We start from the raw sequence: 14420 nt of genomic DNA, 5'->3' as shown, positions 1-14420 counted from the left end.
AGTTAAAAGGGAGGTTTATTTTGTGGGGTAACTTACAAGTGAATGGATAGTTTACAGAGTCTGGGAAAGGTGTAGCGCAGTCCGGCGGTGTTCTCTGGAGAACTCTGCTCAGTTTACCTCCAGCGTCCAGGGTCTGGGAACCAAGAGGGCCTGCACATCCGGATCTCGGGTCTTCAGGCTCCTCCCTTGGCCCCGCCTTGTAGGTGTGACAGTTACCAAAGCCTCAGTGGGGGTTGGAACTTCTAGATCAAAGCTGGAATGGCTACCCACTACACCCAGTCTCTCAGACCCATGGCCCCCAGATCTACAGACCCACAGACCTTGAGACCCTTATACACTTAGCCCCTTAGCCCTATATTCTGAGACCATCCAACCCTCAACTCTGCAAACCTCATACCCACAGCCCCTCAGGTCCACAGACCTACAGATCCTCGGCCCCTGTGCTGGCTAGTTTTTGTCAACATTACGCAAACCAGAGTAATAATACAAGAAGAGGGAAACTCGACGGAGGAATTACCTCCATCAGCCTGGCCTTTGGGCATGTCTGTGGGGCACTTCTTAACTAACGATTGAGGTGAGTGGGCCTGGCCCACTGGGGGCGGTACCGGCCCCTGAGCAGGTGGTCCTGGGTTGTGTGAAAAGGCAAACTGAACAAGTTCCGGAAAGCAGGCCAATAGCAGCCCTTCTCTGTGGTGCCTGCTTCGGTTCCTGCCTCCAGGTCCCTGCCTCTACTCTCCTGCCTGGGCTTTCCTTACAGTATAGGGTGTAAGGCAAACAAAGCATTTCCTCCCCTAAGTTGCTTTGGGTCATGGTATTTATCACAACAATGGAAAGCTAACGAAGGCAGTTCCACCAGCCCCCCAAGTCTTCAACCTCTCAGTCCCTCCCTCAGACCCTGCAAGCCTCTTAGCAGCTCAGTCGGCATCCTCTTCTCAAAGTATGAGCCCAAGGGTCTCTTAGCTCAGGCCATCCATACCTCAAGCCCCCTCTCTGTTTTATATTTTTTTGTTTGTTTGTGGAGACAGGGTCTCACTGTGTAGTTCTGGCTGGCCCAGAACTCACAATCCCTTTCATTTTATTTACTGCTGTGTGTATATGTGTAGGGGCAAGGCCCATATGCACTCTTGCCATAGCATGTGTATGGACATCAGAGGATTTAGAAGTCTGTTTCCTTGGGCGGTGGTGGCGCACGCCTTTAATCCCAGCACTCGGGAGGCAGAGGCAGGTGGATCTCTGTGAGTTCAAGGCCAGCCTGGTCTACAGAGTGAGTTCCAGGAAAGGCACCAAAGCTACACAGAGAAACTCTGTCTCAAAAAAAAAAAAAAAAGAAAAAGAAACAAAAAAAAAAGAAAAAAGTTGAAACTTCAAGAAGTCTGTTTCCTAACTTCCACTCTAGGATCCAGGCGAACTCAGGAGGTCAAGCTTGCATGGATGTTCACCAGGCTGGCCTGAACTCACAGAGATCCGCCTGCCACTGACCCCCAAGTGCTGAGATTAAAGGTGTGCACCACCACGCCTCGCTCCTTCTTGTGTCGGGGTCTTGTTAAACCGCTCAGGCTGGCCTCGAGTTTACAGTGGTCCTGTTTCAGCCTCCCAGGTAGCTGGGGTTATATGCATCATCACATTTTCTTCTTTTCTGGGGCCATAAATCAGGAAGAAGGAGTTTGTCCTTTGATGTCATTTTATTGTGGAGGCCAGCGTCTATGACCATGACCTTTGGCTAAGGCATGAAGTCTCAGAACCGTCCAGTCTAGTCTCTCAATTCTCCAAGGCTTTCTCAGGCCATACGGCCAGGCGTCTGCAGGCGCTACTGGTCTGAGTGACCCCCCCCCCACAAGCCCCAAGAGTTCACCACATACCCAACCTCTAGGTCTGTGGCAGCCTCTAGACAAGCCTGCTTGTCCCTTACAAATCAATTAGACAGAAAGGGTACCTTTTAAGAAATATTTTTTTGAGATAGGATCTCACAATGTAGCTGTGACTGGCCTGGAACTTGCTATGTAGACCAGGTTGGTCTCAAACTCACAGAGATCTGCAGGCCTCTTCTGCTTACCAACTGCTGAAGTTAAAGGTGTGCGCCAACACTCTCAGCAAAAGATTTGATCTTTAAAATTATGTGCATGTGTATATTGGTGTGCGCCTATGAATAAAGGCCATTTCATTTTGCCCAAATGAATAGGTTTCTTTCCTCTCTTTAAAAATTTTCTGTGTGAAACTGGCGGTGGTGGTGTGCACGCCTTTAATCCCAGCACTCAGGAGAAGGAGCCAGGCAGATCTCTGTGAGTTCAAGGCCAGCCTGGGCTACAGAGTGAGATCCAGGACAGGCACCAAAACTACACAGAGAAACCCTGTCTCGAAAAACAAAATAATAATAATATTTTTTTTCTGTGTGTGTTTATACCATGTGTATGCCTGGTGTCTGTGGAGGCCAGAAAAGGGTGTCCGTACCCTAGAGCTGGGATTTTAGGTTCTCGTGAACTGCCTGACGTGGGTGCTGGGACCCAAACTCTGGGCCTCTGCACCTGCTTCACCTCTTAACTGCTGAGTCCTCTCTCCAGCCCCAAGACTTTCTTTTGAGACAGTCTCATGTTGTGCAAGCTGGCCTTGAACTCCCTACATAGCTGAGGATGACCATGAACTGCTGATCCTCCTGTCCGTACCTCCAGAGTGTTAGGACTCCAGAGTGTAGGACCTGGTTCGTACGGTGTGTTGTACAGGGTCGCAAACCCAGGGCTTCATGCAGGCTAGCCCAGCATTCTACCAAGTGTGCTGCATCCCTGTCCCCAAAGGGTACCTTTCAGTGGCCAGGTCCCAAACAGTCCTAGTCATTGTCTCCTGTTCTTTGTGAATTACCTCATCAGAGAATGGGTCGTACCTGCTCACTTTGATCCAAATCTCCAGCTTTTATACTCTGGGAGATTCTAGAGCAGCCGTTCTCAATCTGTGAGTGCCCACACCTTTAGGTCGCATATCAGATATCTTGCATATCAGCTATTTACATTACCATTCATAACAGTAGCAAAGTTATTATTATTATTATTATTATTATTATTATTTTGCCTTTTACTTCCTTTATTACGTGATTTCCTGTCTTAACTTTTAAATTCTTTTAATTATCCCTCTGGTAAATAAAAAGGCTTTTTTTTTTTTCTTTCTTTTTTTCCCACAATAAACTTTATTATAAAAACAGGCTGGTGTGGGGACAGAGGAAAAGACAAAGACAAATAGGTCTGGGTTAGGTGGCTCACATGAAGTAGTGCGGCTTCTTCACGTGGATACCATGTTCTCTGAGGACAGGGGTCAAGTCCTCCACGGTAAGGGTGTACTTGCGGTCCTTCCTCTTGCTCGGGGAGCTGCCAGAGGCGGTGGACTTCATTTTGTAGTGCTGTAGAGCATCGTTGGCAATATCTGAGATGAACTTCTGGGCAGCGAGTGAGATGAGCCGGATTATGCGTGGGTCTGAAGCTTCAAAGCCAGCACGGTTCAGGTAATAACCAGTCACTGCATCCGGGATCGTCGGAGTGTAATCCTCCAGCTGCATCAGAAAGTCCACCAGAGGCGTGCTGGAGACGACTGGCTTCACTTCTCGGTAGTCCTTGCTCGGCAGGGCATAAACCCCCTTAGACATTGCCGCTTCAGGGTGAGCCCTGCCGCCCGCTGCCACCGAGGCCTGCCCACGCCGCCTCTCCGCAGGCTCCCTGGCTCCCGCCGCCATGGGGCCGGTGGCGGCGGCTCCAGCCCCGGGTCCCCCTGCAGTCCCCGCAGGGCTGGCTTTGCTCTCCGAGGCAGTGTTGGTGGGCAGCACGGCAGAAGCCAATACCAGGGGCGCCCGACCCGCGACCGAGGCGGCACAAGCTGCTGCCGCCTTGGGGTCCTCGCCGGAGCGGCTGCAGCTCTTGGTGCTGGTGGGAGAGGCGGTGAACCAGGCTTTTGACATTTTTGACAAGCCTTCCCAAGATCAGATCCTCTGTCTAAAATCCCTTTGAGGCAGGGCGGTGGGGCAGCACTCCTTTAATCCCAGCAGAGGCAGGAGGATCTCTTGAGTTTGAGGCCAGCCTGTTAAGACTGGCTAGCCTGGATGAGATGGGGCGTCCTGACGGCGGTGAATGACTTGTCTGATCTGGACACTGGTTACAGGTCTTCCAGTCCCAGCAGGGGTAAGACAGTGACTTCAGGTTCCAATGCTCACAGTGTCTTGCCTAGCCATTCTGACCTTTATATCCACGTCCCCCTGGCTTTCCCTTTGGAGCCCCACCTCTTAGACAACAAGCTGCCACCTGATTGGATGAGGAAGTTCTCATCCATTTAATCGGAGCCCCGCCTCTGAGACACAAGCTGCCACCTGATTGGATGAGGAAGTTCCCACCCATTTACTCGAACTACTTGGGATTTTGCATCAGTAATTTGAGTGAATCAGACCTTACTTTGGTAATGGATGAAATCTGAGATGATGGTCCACGTCCCAGGTTCATCCATAATACTCCTCCTCAGACTCTGAGCTCTGGGATTCATTGTCTTATTTACATTATTACTTTGGTAGATTTTTTTTTTCCAGTGAATGACTCACACTATACCTTAGGCCCATCTGGAACTCTTACTGTACTCTGAGCCCACCTGTGTGGGTCTTAGTAATCCTCCAGTCTCAGTAGACCATATGTAATAAGGTATGTCGAGATTGATTAGATTTCCATGCAGAATAGAGAATGAATTGAGACCACTTTGAAGACAACGTCCCAAATGCAGAGTCATTGTACAAACACAAAGGCTTGCTTCTCTGTGGTGATATTGTGTTCCCCCAAATATTGTGCACCCTAATAAACTTATCTGGGGTCAGAGAACAGCCACTAGATAGACATAGAGGCCAGAAAATGGTGGCACACACACCTTTAATCCTAGCATTCCTAAGGCAGAGATCCACTCGGATCTCTATGAGTTCAAGGCCACACTGGAAACAGCCAGGCATGGTGACTCACGCCTTTAATCCCTGGAAGTGATGGCAAAAAGCAGAAAGGTATACAAGGTGTGAGGACCAGGAACTAGAAGCTTTTAGCCTGGTGAAGCTTTTAGGCTTTTGAGCAGCACTCAGCTGAGATTCATTCGGATGAGGACACAGAGGCTTCCAGTCTGAGGAAACAGGATTAGCTGAGGAATTGGCAAGATTCCTGCTACACTTCTCCCTCCCTCCCTCCCTCCCTCCCTCCCTCCCTCCCTTCCTAACTAGAGTAGGATACACCCAGGACCTGAATCGACAACAACAAAAAACCTCAGAGGATCAGCCAAGGTGAGGTCTGTGGATGGCCCCAAACAGCTTGACCACACAGCCACCATGACAGGCTTAGAGGCCCAGACACAGGTGCTGGCAGGCAACACCTGGACCCAGGAAAAGCCATAAGCTGACCTCACCCAATGGTGCTGCATCTAAGAGAAAATACCTGAGGCCCAGACACAACTTCTGGCAGGCAACCTCTGAACCCAGAAAAGCCATAAGCTGACCCCACCCAGTGGGGGGCCTGCATCTAAGAGGAAATGCCTGACATTCCAAACATTCCCTATACCTAGACAAATGTCAGCCAATCGGGGTCCTGAACCCTGGAAATCCCCTCACCCCACATTGCCTTGGCTCTGGGTTCTCTGCTTTCTTTGCAGAATTGGACAGAGACTCTAAGCTGCAAGCTTGAAATAATAAAGGCTCTTTGGTTTTACATAAGGGATTCTCCATGGTGGTCTTTTGGGGGTCCCTGCAATCTGGGCATAACAAGGTCCAGTGTCCTGAAGCTGGGGTGGGGGAGACAGGGAGCACTGCTCGACCTCCTGTGGATCTCATAGCTCTATGAAACTGGTCTACATCTTCAGACAGTGACCACAGGGAGATGCCACTCAATATTCCCTCAGGCAGTCAAGCAGCCCGAGGTGGGTCATAGATATTTCTTCTTGATTTCTCAGATGAACATATTTAAGATCTGGTATTGAGCCATCTTGAGTTGTATACCAGACAGACCAAAGCAGGAGGACTGCAAGATCATGGACTAGCCTTGTGTGTTATGCCCAGGGCTCTAGTTCTAATTTTGCCCTTATCCCATTCAAGATTCTCAGAAAAATTGAATAGACAAACAGTACTCTGAATCTTAATTTACTTAAACTAAATCACCTCAGCCAGCAAGATGGCTCCTGTTCAAGGTGCCTGCTGCCCTGCAGAAAGACCTGAGTTAAACTTTTAGAACCAATACAGTTGGTGGAAAGAGAGAGTTGGCTCACACAAGTTGTCTCCTTGCCTACACATACAAAATAAATAAGTAGTAAACCAAGTTGACTGTCTTTTTTTTTTTTTTTAACATGGCAGAATATCTGATTTATTTTTAACCAACCTCGTGCAGTCAGTCATTGTGGAAACATTCTGAGTGTTTCTTGGTTAGTGCTATCCACAGCATCCTCAGTCATTTCCAGATCCACAGCACTCCCCGCTCCTGAGTCAAGTCACCAGGGTCCCACATGACCCCTCCCACAGTCATGACAACAGTTTTCCACAGCACAAGCTTCCCGAAATAAACAACTTGTAAGTTTGATATTGTTCGCCATTCTGAGTAATATGTTGAAATCTTGTACTTTCTTGCTGCTACCCACAAGGACAAAAGTCGGGCAAAAGTCTTCCACCAGTATCTTAATGGCCTCTAGAGCCACTCCTGTATGAACACCAAAAATGGTCAATTCTAGTAGCTCAGGCCTTTAATCCCATCACATGTGGGACAGAAACAGCTGGATCTCAGTGAGCTTGAGGCCATCCTGGTCTTCTTAGTTATTTCAGCCCAGCTGGGGGGTGAAGCAAATATCTAAGTGGATTCCTCTTGAAGACCTGTGACTTTTGATGATGGACTCAGTGTCTCCCTTGCCCTTCCTGGCTCTAATATGATCAGCTTCAAGGCTTTGGTACACTCCTCAGGAACAGATTTCAACCAGCATAACAACCTACCAACAAATATGAGACAATCTGTGAGCTAGAGCCTGAATCAAACATTTCTTTACTTCTTTGGGGCTGAGGAGCCAACCCAGGACTTTGAATATACTGAGTCTGTTCATCACCGCTCAGCTGTATCCAAAGCCACTTTTCTCAAGCCACCTTGTACCATGCCAGCTGATATCAAATGGGCAATGTATATCAGTAAGCCTTCCCCTGGACTCAGGCCACATCATTCAGTAGACACGTCCCTAAGATGCTCAAACAAGACTCCATCTGACATAGGTTTTGTTTTGTTTGTTTTTTTAGACAGGCTCTCACTATATGGACCAAGCTGTTCTAGAACTCACAGAGATCTACTTGGCCCTGCCTTCCAGGGATTAAAGGCCTGCCCCACCACACCAGGTCTAAGAATTGGTTTTGTTTTGCACTAAAGTATTCAAACTTATGCTTTTATTTCTGTTCAACTGAACATCCCATAGGCCACTATTAAGTTACAGTCACTCAGTAACCTGAGCAACACGAAGTATGGTCTCCATATGTCTTAAGATGAATGAGCTGACTCTGGTAGCACAGGGTGGCAGGATGTGCTTGAAGATCTGGAGGCAGGAGTTGGGGTTGGTGAGAGACAGATCAATGGGGGAAGGTCTTGCCATCAAGCCTGAATTCAATCCCTAGGACCCACAAGCTGAAAGGAGGAACCAGCCCCTGCAAGTGCCATGTGCACGTTATGGCAGACACAGAGTCCCCACCCCCCAAAAAATGAATCCAGTAATCTTTTTTCAGAAGATAAATGAGAGGAATCTAGAATCAAAAGCAGCTCTCACATACATTTGGAGAACAATTCAGGAAGCTGGGTTGAGAAAAGGCTTGGATCCTTGACAGGACACTTGGCACTAGGAGGGAGCTAGGAAGCAGAGGGTGGCCTCTGATGAACCTTGGTTTCACTTCAGGCCATTTAACTTTGTGCATGGAGGACCTTAAGACTGAAGTGGAACCTTGGGCAATGTTCTGCCTTCCTCTGTCACACTCTTTGTATTATCGTTGGGAATAAGATAATAACAAATTCAACATAGCAGTGACTCTGTTTTCCACATATAGATGCTGTGGCCCACACATGACCACACTCATACAGATAGGCACACAGATATAAACCAATATAACCAAAAAATAAATAAAGAGGACAAGGCATGGTGACTCATACTTTCTCTTTTTTCTTTTTCTTTATTTTTTTCTATTATCAGTTTGATGCAGTACAAATTCTTATCCTAATAGTGAAATGTTTCACTGAAGCCTGCCTAGTGATTGAGTAAACCAAAACTTATAAGCTACAGTCATCATAGGGTCCCCCCTGCTATGTAGCCTCCCTGGTTTTGTGGGTTGCAGTCTGATTGTTCTTTGCTTTATATCTAGTATCTACTTATGAGTGAGTACACACCATGTTTGTCCTTCTGGGTCTGGGTTACCTCACTCAGGATGATATTTTCTAGTTCCATCCATTTGCCTGCAAATTTCATGCTGTCATTGTTTTTCTCTGCTGAGTAGTACTCCATTGTGTATATGTACCACATTTTCTTTCTTTTTTCTTTTCTTTTCTTTTTTTTTGTTTTTGTTTTTGTTTTTGTTTTTGTTTTTCAAGACAGGGTTTCTCTGTGTAGCTTTGCGCCTTTCCTGGAATTCACTTGGTAGCCCAGGCTGGCCTCAAACTCACAGAGATCCAGCTGGCTCTGCCTCCCAAGTGCTGAGATTAAAGGTGTGCGCCACCACTGCCCGGCCATACCATATTTTCTTAATCCATTCCTCAGTTGTCGGGCATCTAGGTTGTTTCCAGGTTCTGACTATTACAAATAGTGCGGCTATGAACATAGCTGAGCATGTATCTTTGTGGTATGATTGAGTATTCCTTGGGTATATGCCCAAGAGTGGGATGGCTGGGTCTTGAGGTAGATCAATTCTTTTTTTTTTTTTTTTTTTTTTTTTTTTTTTTTTTCCCCAGAGCTGAGGACTAAATCCCCAGCCCCGAGACTTTATTTATTTATTTATTTATTTATTTATTTATTTATTTATTTATTTATTTTGTTTTTCGAGACAGGGTTTCTCTGTGTAGCTTTGTGCCTTTCCTGGAACTCACTTGGTAGCCCAGGCTGGCCTCGAACTCACAGAGATCCGCCTGCCTCTGCCTCCCGAGTGCTGGGATTAAAGGCGTGCGCCACCACCGCCCGGCCTGATCAATTCTTAATATTCTGAGATACTGCCATACTCAGTTCCACAGTGGTTGTACAAGTTTGCATTCCCACCAACAGTGGAGGAGTGTTCCCTTTGCTCCGCATCCTCTCCAACATTGACTGTCATTGGTGTTTTTGATCGTAGCCATTCTGACAGGTGTAAGGTGGTATCTCAGAGTCGTTTTGATTTGCATTTCTCTGATGACTAAGGACATTAAGCATTTCCTTAAATGTCTTTCAGCCGTTTGAGATTCTTTTTTTTTTTTTTTTTTTTTTTTTTTTTGGTTTTTCGAGACAGGGTTTCTCTGTGTAGCTTTGCGCCTTTCCTGGAGCTCACTTGGTAGCCCAGGCTGGCCTCGAACTCACAGAGATCCGCCTGCCTCTGCCTCCCGAGTGCTGGGATTAAAGGCGTGCGCCAACACCGCCCGGCCGAGATTCTTCTTTTAAGAATTCTCTGTTTAGCTCTTTAGCCCATTTTCAGTAGCAAAATTATACTTATGAGGTAGCAATGAAATAATTTTATGGTTGGAGGTCACCACATCATGAGGAACTGTATTAACTGGTTGCAGCATTAGGAAGGTTGAGAACTACTGGTCTAGAGAATCCTTGTTAAAGCACCTTTAGATCTTTGCTTATTTGTTTAGACATTAAAAATGTTTTAATTTGCTGGGCGGTGGTGGCATATGATTTCCTGGCACCAGACTGACCCATGGTTGTGAGCTGCCATGGGGGTGCTTCACAGCCGGTTTTATGTGGTTCTGGGAAATGAACCCAAGGCTTTGTCTAGGTAAGCAAGCACTCTACAAACTGGGCTATATCTCCATCTTGTCCTTCTGTGTCCTCTCTGTTTCTGTCTGTCTGTCTCTCTCTCTGTCTCTTCAGTGCTGTGTGCTAAATCCAAAGCCTTCCTTGAGCATGGTAGACAAGTGATATACCTTTGAATCAACCCCAGCCTGCCTCTCTTTTTTAACAAATGAGATCTCTCTCTCTCTCTTTCTCTCTCTCTGTTTTTTTGAGACAAAGTTTCTCTGTGTAGCCCTGACTTTTCTGTTCCATAGATCAGGCTGGCCTTGAACTCAGAGATCCACTTGCCTCTACCTCCTAAGTACAGGGACTAAAGGCATGAACCACCACCGCCTGGCTGACATCTCACTTTGTCGCCCAAGCTAATTCCTAACTCCTGGGCCCAATCAGCCGGACCACAGGCTCAGGCCACTGTCACCACACTAAACCATGGGCTCACACCACTGACGTCATACCTATCATTTTTTTTTCTTTCCTTTGCAGATCTGTGGAGCAAACCCAGGGCCTGTTCATGCTACATAATCACTGTGCTACTAAGCTACACACAACTGTTTCTCTGTCTTTCTTTTCTTTTCTTTTTTTTTTTTTTTTTGACAGTCTTACTATACAGGCCTGGCTGACCTGGAACTAACTCACTGTGTAGACCAAGGGAGTCAGGAAGGCATGTTGAGTCACCAATGCCCAGCCATGCTGTTTCTTCATAATTGAAAAGGCCCACTTTTATATTGTTCTTAGAGTTAAATCACAGTCCTGCTGAACGTTGGGGGAAGACCATCATCTCTGTGTTTGACACATTCACAAGTCAACTCTTCAACCCAAAGCCAATATCCTGAGTACAGATAAAATTCTAACCCAAGTCTTTCCCTCTTGCTTGTGACGCAGAAGGAGAGGGTACTCAGGACAGCACCATTTTTCTCGGTCAAGGTGAGCATATAAGACTTTTCAGGGGCCACTGTCCACTGTCTGGAGGCCACCAGGATATTCTTCAGAGACCAGCAGGCCCTGGCTTTGTCTGCTGAGAATCCCTCTGTCTATTGTTCCATGGTGTGGGAACAGAGAGGTAAGCTGTGATCTCACAGCAAGTTCTGTGACCGCACAGGCAGAAGGCAGGAGGAGTCCCCTGTCCCATCCAAGCCCTCTCCTAAGCCCCTAAGGAGACAAAGCTTTGCCCAGACTGGAACCGGCTCTGTCCCTCCCCTAAGGTGCTAAGGTGACTTCCCAAAGCTCTGTCATAGTTGCTGGTGACACTCGGCCCCAGGGACAACTGAAGAGTGGAATGAAAGAGGGGGTCTTTGTCTGTCTGTCTGTCCTGAGGTGGTTTGATTGAGAATGGCCCCCATAGGCTGTTATGTTTGAATGCTTAGTCATCAGGGAGTGGCACTACTTGGAAGACATTGGGAGGTGTGGCCTTGTTAGAGTAGGTGTGGTCTTGTTGGGGGAAGTGCGTCACTGGGGTTGGGCTTTGGGGTTTCAAAGGCCAAGCCAGTCCCAGTCAGTGTCTCTCTCTTCCTGCTGCCTTCGGATCCAGATGTAGAACTCTCAGCTCCTTCTCCAGCACCATGTCTGCCTGCATGCTGCCATGCTCCCTGCTGTGACGATAATGGACTGAACCTCTGAAACTGTAAACAAGCCCCCCAGTTAAATGCTTTCCTTTATTAAGAGTCGCTGTGGTCATGGCATCTCTTCACAGCAATAGAACCCCGATGAAGACAGTCACTCAGAGCCAGAGACCGCCCACAAGTACTGTGTACCATAATGTCTCCCGGCAGTGTGTTTGCTGGGTTGTGGAAGGGAGAAGATTGAACAGACAATGTAGAGAGTGTCTGCAAGACAGGTGGTACAGGTGGGAGAGTCAAAACAAAACGCACCATTACACTTTGTTTTTCTTTTTCTTCTTCTTTTTTAAAGATTTATTTATTATGTATACATTTGTGGTGGTATTTTATTTGTACTGAAATGTGATTTTGATTGTATGTTAAATAAAGTTACCCGGGGGTCAGAGCTATTAGAGCCATAGCAAGAGTGTGGTGGTGGTGGTGGTGGTGGTGGTGGTGGTGGTGGTGGTGGCGGCGGCGGCGGCGGCGGCGGCGGCGGCACATGTCTTTAATCCCATAGATGTCTGTGTGTTCAGGGATACAGCCAGCATTGGAGACATAAGCCTTTAAGACCTTGGGGGCTGTACATACAGACAGTGACGAGACAGTCACGTGTTTGAGTTTACAACCAATGAGAAGGTAGAACAAAATACTATAAAAAGACGGACAGACAGGATATAGCTCTCTTTTGGGAAGCTGGGACACCGCAGGAGGAAGGGTGAGATTTTAGCTCTGAGCTCTGACCTCTCGGCTTTCTCTTTTACATTGTTTCTGTGTTTCTTATTTAATAAGACTGTTGGTTACATCTACATACATTTATTATGTATACAGTGTCCTGCCTGCATGTATGCCTTCACACCAGAAGAGGGCACCAGATGTCATTACAGATGGTTGTGAGTCACCACGTGGTTGCTGGGAATTGAACTCAGAATCTCTGGAAGAACACTTACTGCTCTTAACCGCTGAGCCATCTCTCCAGCCCCTTGTTTTTGTTTTTCAAGACAGGGTTTCTGTGTGTAGCTCTGACTGCCCTGGAACTCACTCTGTAGACCAGGTTGGCCTTGAACTCACAGAGATCCTGCCTCTGTCTCGCAAGTGCTGGGATTAAAGGCGTGGGCCATTGCTGGCAGGTCACTCATCTTATTTTTGCAAGTGTTTTCCTATTTTCCTCTCCGTTTCTATAGTGAATGTTGCAAAGCCATGTGAGCTCCTGGGTGGAAGTGTACAACACAGGCTACAAGTTCTCCATGAAGGCAGGGCCCCATGGGTAGCTCTCTAGCCAAGCCCACTTCAGGTGCAGAACTCTCAGGGTCTCCCAGAATTCCACTAGGCAGGGCCAGTCAGCTCCCGTCTGCACCAAGTCCCCTAGGACCCTCAGCATCAACCGCCTGGGCTCCCCAGTCACAACCGCTGCTTTTACCCATCTGTCCATCTGCAGACTGCACCTGGCTGTCTACTGTCCACTGGCAGATGGTAATTTTCCAGGTTGGACATGTGGAGTTTGACCTTCCTATGGTGAGGGTATAGGGAGAATTGACCTGATCTGGGATCTGGGAGGCAGGAATAAAGACTTTCATGAGGTATCTCAGTCCTCAGCTCCCATTAGAGATGTCCACAGGTACCCACTCTTACAGGGCAGGGGCAGAGAGGAGCCTGAGACAGACTCCACGCATACAGACCAGCCTGGCAAACACAAGCCACTGTTGCATGCTCTTGCCCTCACTTTGTCTTGGGGGAAGAAAAGGTCAGAATATTCCAGAAGCAACTTTAGACAAGCAGAACCATCTGTTCAGTTTAAATCCTCACTAAGAATAATCCTGCGGATGGAAACAGCCCAAATTGCAAGGTCCCCGTCACGGTGCTGGGGGATTATTAGTTCCGTAACTCCATTTCCCATGTACCACCTGTTACCCTGCCCTACTTACCAGGAATGAAAATGTGCCACCAAAAAAAAAACATACACTTTCCAAGTGACCAAAGCAGGATGGAACCTAGACAGCCTTGCAGTACTTCCCCCATTGGGATCCGGCCCATGGTCCTCCCCCAAAGCAGGGTCAACCTCACTATATCTCTGTATCACAAAGTGAAGCACAGGCGACACCCGAGGGCGACAGTGCACAGATACTGCCTGTCAAGTTGGGGATACAGGTAACACAGCACAGGACCCCCAGCAGCGCTGGGGTCTGAATGCTTCATTACCCTTTGACATAAAGCTGCTGATAAGCAGCAAGTGTGGACCAGTGACAAGTGAGCATGAGTAGGGTGAGCGCCAGAGAGTTACTGGAGGCTTGGGAGTACAGGGCAGTCAGTGATGGCCACCAAATAGTGAATGATAGTTGGTCTTAGTTGTCAAATTAATTGGATTGAGAGATGCCTAGGAATGGTGACATGTACCTCTGGGTGTCTGGGGGACACTTCCAGAGAGGATTTAGTGCATAGTGGGGTACCCACCCTGAATGTGGGTGCATCCAAAGGACCGGGGGCTCAGAAGGAGAGAAAGGTGGAGGAGGAAGGAGCTAGATCTAGAATGTGAATGTGTCCGTCACTGGAGGGCACTGGACATCAGCATCTTCAGCTTGTCAACATGGACGTCAACCAGTGACTCTCCGGGGAGAATTCAGGCCTTCAGCATTGGACCAGAACTGCGGAGCCTTTTCAGCATCCTGCACTGAGAAGCAACTGAGTTCTCTGCCTCTCTGGTCACAGTAGAGTCCAAGGAGGTCGGAGGGGCCTTAGTGAGACTCAGAAGTATGAAGTGGAGCTGGAGGGCTTCTCTCCAGGTCCCACCAAGCCCCGCAGTCCCACAACCCACATATAAAATAATCACTCAGATGCTTATATTAC

General features: G+C 47.7%; 1 pseudogene; it reads right to left on the bottom strand.

Annotated features, from left to right (window-relative positions):
• Positions 1–2387: 2387 nt before the first annotated feature.
• Positions 2388–5159, bottom strand: LOC102922638 (transcription initiation factor TFIID subunit 10 pseudogene; annotated as a pseudogene).
• Between the last annotated feature and the right edge of the window lie 9261 nt (positions 5160–14420).

The sequence above is a fragment of the Peromyscus maniculatus genome, chromosome 10, assembly GCF_049852395.1.
Source record: "Peromyscus maniculatus bairdii isolate BWxNUB_F1_BW_parent chromosome 10, HU_Pman_BW_mat_3.1, whole genome shotgun sequence".
NCBI classification, from domain to species: Eukaryota; Metazoa; Chordata; class Mammalia; order Rodentia; family Cricetidae; genus Peromyscus; species Peromyscus maniculatus.
This window is presented reverse-complemented; position numbering and strand designations above follow the sequence as displayed.